General features: G+C 41.7%; 1 pseudogene; it reads right to left on the bottom strand.

The window, feature by feature from the left end:
- LOC124234146 (acyl-coenzyme A synthetase ACSM4, mitochondrial-like) overlaps positions 1 to 6,020 on the bottom strand; it is a 7,265-nt pseudogene extending 1,245 nt beyond the window's left edge.
- Between the last annotated feature and the right edge of the window lie 479 nt (positions 6,021 to 6,499).

The raw sequence follows: 6,499 nt of genomic DNA, 5'->3' as shown, positions 1-6,499 counted from the left end.
GCGTCGAGAGTGCTGTTTTGTAGACGTTACGCTGGAGATATCTAAGAGCCATCTTAGCAGAGGCGTCCGCTAGACAGTTGGGTACACGTGCTGGCAGCTCAGGGGAGAGTTTAGCAAAAACAGTGTTTCCTCCCTACCTTCCACAGAGGGTGTAGCCAGTTCCAAGGCTGCTCTGAGAGTGCTGGGCCATCTTGGGAGAGCCTGTGGTCCCGCTGGTGAAGTAGATGGCCATTGGTTCTTGACTTCCTGTCTCCACACAGCTGTGTTCTGCAGACGCGGATCTGTAAAATATGGACCCCAAGATGGTGGCTGAAGATGGCAGACCAGTTTAATTCTGATAGTTCTTTCGTTCTGTTCCTTATGTCCTCTTGATACCAGAGGATAGTTAATAGAACAGAACCTAATCCAGAGCCTCGCTGAGAGGAATTTCTGAAGAAATCTTAGAGGGACTTTGCACATCAGTGCTAAGATTTAACAGCACATTTCTTTCTGTCTCTTTTTTTAAGCTCCACCTCCCTATAGGCCAAATAGAAAGGGAAGATAACTTTCAATATCAATAACAAAAGGATGTGTATTTTCTTTATTTAAACATTTTTTTCTAAGTGCTTTTTTTTTTTTAATTTACAAGTTTCAAAAAATCAGTATTGAATCTTTGTAAATTGTTATTAACATTTCAGGAGTTTTTATGATTTAAAGGAAGATCTTTTGACATTTGAATCAAACTTTTTAATACTTTTTTATTCAATATCTTCAATAGCCCTGGCAGAAACAGTTAGTTGCTCACCGAATAGCATCCCAATTGTTTTGCGCTGATAAAACTCTGATTTTGTTCAGCTATCAGACAGTCATGTGCTTTAGGGGAGACTGTTTCCTGTTTAGCTCCAAGGGTGACTCTTGATTAAACTAAGCTAATCATGGTCATTCCTTCCCTTACCAGCACCTGCTTTAGGGATGGTCACATGATGCAGTTATGGTCAATGAGATTTAAAGGCTTTATGGGAACTGTTTCCTTGTTCTAAAAAGAGTCATGAGGAAGGGATGCTGCCTTTCCCCATCCCGCTTCTTGTTTTCTGGCCTTTGGATATTTTTATGAAAGTGCACGATGTCTGGAACTACCCTAGCCATGGTGGGATCACGAGGGGATTAGCAGACACACTGAGGATGGCAGGATAGAAAGATCAATGAATCTGGGTCCATGCTCACTTCATCAAACCACTGAATTACCAACTGTCATTCCATTCTACCTCTATACTTCTTATTTGTGATGTAATAAAATTCTTTGTATTGTTTAAGCCACTTTTACTTGGGTCTCCCATTACTAAAGCCATGTGCATTCTGCCTGATAACAATATCTGTGAGATTGTCTGCGTAGACAGCTCCAACAATTCCTTCCATCCCTGTATAAGCATGCCATTTGTTCATTGAAGGGTAGACCCTATGTCCTCTCTCCTTGAATCTGGGCTTGTCTTATGATTTGCTTTGACCGGTAGAGTGTGGCAGAAGTTCTGCAGTTTCTCAGCCTAGTCTTCAAGAGGCTTTATAGTTTTCACTTTCACTGGGGGGAACCCAGCCACCATTAAGAATGTTGATACTATCCTGGTGGAGAGAGAAGCCGTGTGTGGGAGAAGTGAGGTGCTTCAGTTAACAGGCAACACAAAAGCCTCAGACTTATGAGTGAACCCACTTGGATCCTCCAGCCCCAGTCAAGCTGATGTGGAGTAGAGACAGTTGCCTCTCCTGAGGCCGGTGAGAACTTCTAACTCACAGAATCATGAGCAAATAAAATGATTTTTGTTCTACACCACTAAGCTTTGGATGATTTGTTACTCAGTATTGGATAACTGATACAATACCTAAGGATTTTGGGGGCTCGTATCATATTTTTAATTTCCCAGGTTGAAGGAAACAAGGTTGAGGATGCCATTTTAATTCATCCTGATGATGAATTGAAACTGTGAAACAGTGAAGATTAATCACATAAACTTACAGCATATCATCAAAAATGGTTTCATGAATTATTAATGTGGTTTTCTTGGTAACTTGTCTCCTCCCCAGAAAAATAGAAAAAGATTATTGAATTGTATTGATCTCTTCAGTACAGTCATACATTGCTTAGTGACGGGGATGTTTTCTAAGAAATGCATTGTTAGGCAATTTTGTGGTGCTAACATGATCGAGTGTACTTACATAACCCTAGGTGGCAAAGTCTACTACACACCTAGGCTTATGGTGTTAATCTTCTGGACCACCATCATCTATGCGGTCTGCTGTTGACTGAGACATTGCTATATGCGGTGCATGACTATATAGAGAGAGAGTGAAGCTGGTGTGTGTTGGGCTGGAGAAAGGGGAATTCTTCACAGTATCTAATACCCTGAAAAAAAAGAAAACTCTTGTTTTGAATGCTTCTCAATGCAGTATGGAAACCTTTTGATATAAGGCTTTTCTTTCTTTTTTCTTTTACTAAAAGAAGAGACATTATAATCTGAATGCCAAAAAGTTTTTTTTTTTTTTTGAGAAAGATTAGCCCTGAGCTAACATCTCTTGCCAGTCCTCCTCTTTTTGCTGAGGAAGACTGACCCTGAGCTAACATCCGTGCCCATCTTCCTCTACTTTATATGTGGGACACCTACCACAGCATGGCTGGCCAAGCAGTGCCATGTCCGCACCCGGGATCTGAAGTGGTGAATCCTGGGCCACTGAAGCAGAACTGTGCGCACTTAACCGCTGTGCCACCAGGCCGACTCCCCCACCAAAGAGATTTTTAAGCAGTGATTTCATTATCTGACTTGTCTCTCTTTCTTTAGATGCCTGAGTTATATCTTTCTGGATTTTTCAGAACTGATTATATACTGATGACTTCCAGATTTGTATCTTTACCTCCTTGAGTCTGAGGCTCATATATCTACCACCTGCTAGACATTTGGATGTTCACAGACCCCTCAATCTCAATATGTCCAACTTTAAACTCTTTCTCCAGCTGATAGTACCCCACTGACTGAGTCACCCAGGTTAAGAAGCAGATCAGCCTTGACTTCTTCCTTCATCCTCCACGTCCAATCAATCTCCAAGTCCTGCTGGTTCTTTCGTTTGCCTCCTTCCCTCCATCCCATTCACCAGAGCTCAGATTTAGACCCACCTCATCTCTCCCCTAGACTAGGCTCCAGGATAGTCTCTTGGATTCCAATTTGGTTCTTCTCAAATTCATCCTCGATACAGCTGCCAGATAAATCTATTTAAAATCCAAAACTGACCTTGACACTTCACCTCTTAGAATTCGTCAGTGGCTTCCCTTGCTGACAGAGTCAAGTTAAAGATTTAGCATGGCGTATGAGATCTTTATATAAGAGGCCATAATCTGGCCTGTGCTTGCTCTTCTGACATCTACTCTGACTTCACATTTTGTTCTCTAGGCACCCTAAACTGCTTGTGTCCATTCTCTGCACATCATAGAATGTTTTTTGCCTCCATAGCTTTCCTCCTGCTGTTCCTCTGCCTGGAACACTGTTTCAGTCCCCTTAAGACCAGGGTCCAGGGTTCTAGAGCCACAGGGAAGGGGTCCTTTTCGCTAGGATAAGAAAAGGGAAACATCAGTCTGGCCCATAATTTTGACCTTTTCCCCATCCTATTAAAATATTCTGGAAAGTGTTCATGGACTTTTATCCTTGGGAGGCAGAAGGAGAGTGAGAGGCCTTAAAATGAACTCCTTGAATAAAAGGTTGACGGTAACAATGTGAAATTAGCCCTCATTATTGCTGTGTGTGGTTTTCTGAAAGACTGGCCAACTGTTGGCCATGGCAGCTCTTTTTTCCTTAGTTTTTAGAGAAACAATCCAAGGCATTTTTAGAGTTATGACACTCCAGAGTTGTTTGTTTGAAATAGGGATTTCCTTTGTCTTGAAAACTATCCCCAAAATGTACAAATTTCAATTTGAAATTCACGTGAGTTCCAAGGCATTTTTTGGGGGGAATTTTGTGGCACCTTTATGCTTTCTTGGGGAGTCAGCGGAATGTTGCAGTTGTTGAGGACAGGAGTCTCCAAAGTCAGGGTAGTTGATGCCCAGAGTTATGTAAGACAATGGGGATGGGGGAAAATAGGAGGACTTCAAATTATATGTATTCTTTTGTCCTTGAAAATGTTTACTTTTGATATTTATATAATGCACCAAAGTACACTTATATAATTTATAAAGAAATAAACATACATGTATTAGGGGAGCATGTTAAAACTATTTTCCTATGTAGGTACATATTCAAATAATCTGGATACATTATCTTAGGAAATCACAGAACTGCTGAGTGACTTTATTAACTTGAAAATAATAATAGCAACAATAATTACTATAATATTTATGGAGTGACTACTGTGTGCCAGGCATTGTGCTAAACACTTCAAATCCTTCTTCACATTTGAGTCTTTTACAACCCCATGAGGTAGATACTATCCTTATCCATGTTTTATGGATAAGATAGTTTCAGAAATGTAACAACTTATCCAAAGTTCCACAGTCAATGAAAGACACAAACAGGATTCACTGGCATGGCGCTTGGGAGAGAATTTTGGGATCGACCAAAAGGATTTGGTTTACATCAGTTAGTAGGATAAAATTTCATTCCAACAGAGGAAACTGCCCTATTATTCAACAGGGTTTACTTGTCTTCTTTCTATAAGCTTCTCAGGAAGAATTTTTTTAAAACATAAGCTATTTAACAGCTCTTTGAAGGATAATACCGTTAATTAACATTTTATTCCCTTTTTTACAGTTTAGGAAGCACTTTCTCACATATAAGCTTATTTTATCCTCAAAACAACCCTTAAAGTATATGCAGTATAATTATTCCCATTATAAATGTGAGAAAACTGAGGTTAAGTGATCTGTTTTGTTCATTCATTCAGGAAATTTTTCTTAAGCCCCAAATGCATGGTTGGAACTGGAGACAGAGTGATCAACCAAACAGACAAACAGTGCCTTTGCCTTCTTGGAGCTTATAGTTTAGGGCAGAGGTTGGCACATTTTTTTCTGTAAAGGGCCAGATATAGTAAATATCTTAGGCTTTGTAGACCATAAGGTCTCTGTTGCAACTAGTCAGCTGTGCTCTTGTAAGATGAAAGCAGCCATAGACAATATGTAAACAAATGGATGTGGCTGTGTTCCAATAAAACTTTATTTAAAAAACAGGTGCGCAGCCAGAATCAGCCCATGGGCCCTAATTTGCCAACCCCTAGCATAGAGGAGAAAAACAGACAGTAAATAAGGGAACAAACGAATGGACATGATATTCAGATAGCAATGAGTGCCATGAAGAAAACAGCAGGATGATGTGTTGGAGTGGCCTGGAACTCTACTTTAGATGGGGTGGTCAGGGACAGCCTCCCTGAGGAGAAAACATGCCAGCTGAAATCTGACAGGAAGGAGACAACTGTAGAAAAGGATAAGGAAGAGCATTTCTTCCAGGCAGAAGAAACAGCAGGTGTAAAGGCCCTGGTGGGGGAGGAGGGCGTGTTGGAGGAATAAAAGGGTGGCCAGAGGGAGTCAAGGCAGAAAAAGTCATGGGAAATGTGGTCCAGGAGTTAGGCAAGGGCCAAGCCATGCAGGATACTCATCACAGGCCATAGCAGGAAACAGGGAAGTGGAGGCAGAGCTACATCCCTTCTTTCTGTCCTTCAGTCTTTTATTAGGTGTTTCTTTTCTGGGAGGGAGCCAGGATCAACTCACAGTATTGCAGAGTCCTTGGAGGCAAGGAGACTCTGAGATGTAGCTGTGATTATTGTTATTGCTGGTACCAGAGTTGAAGTGAGGGCAAATACTCACTGAAATAACTCCTGGAAGCTGGGCCACCCATTCTGGCTGCGTGGAGACACCAGGAGTTTGGTCTTCAAGTCGGGATGCTCTGACACAATGGACTCTGCCACCAGGACCACCTCCTCACTGGCCACAATGCACTTGGCCTTGGATGCTCGTAACCAATAGAGGATGTCTTTTGCTGTCAGCTGGGTTGTTCCTGGCATGAAGACAAGTCCTGGGAAGGAGAGAGGGCCCTGAGCTGAAGAGAACTGTTGTCTATTAGGTAAGGTGATGGACTGTGGAAACTTGAGCTTTGTGCCTGAGTGAGGAGGAGCTGTGGAATCCAGCCTTCAGATACCCTGCCTTGGTCCCCAGAGATTTCCCGCAGGACCCTGATCACTGGGAGACACTTAGAGTACTGGCTTCAGAGTCTGCCAGTCCCTGGGTCCAATCCTGTCTTTGCAGTTTACTAGCTTTGTGACCTTGAACATGTTACTTGATCTCTTTGTGCCTTCCTTTCCTTATCTGTAAAATGGGGGACATAATAGTGTCTGGCATATAGTACGCATTATAATGGTGGGCTATTATCATGTAACATTTTGTGGAACATTTGAATCATTCTGTAACAATTAAATAGCACTTTACAGCTTATAACACATTTTTAGGAACATTATCTCATTCAGTCCTCTGAACCAATGGTCTCCAAAGTAAGTT

The sequence above is a fragment of the Equus quagga genome, unplaced genomic scaffold (genome assembly GCF_021613505.1).
Source record: "Equus quagga isolate Etosha38 unplaced genomic scaffold, UCLA_HA_Equagga_1.0 720_RagTag, whole genome shotgun sequence".
Taxonomy (NCBI): domain Eukaryota; kingdom Metazoa; phylum Chordata; class Mammalia; order Perissodactyla; family Equidae; genus Equus; species Equus quagga.
The sequence above is the reverse complement of the archived record's forward strand: the minus strand, read 5'-3'. Positions and strand labels throughout refer to the sequence as shown.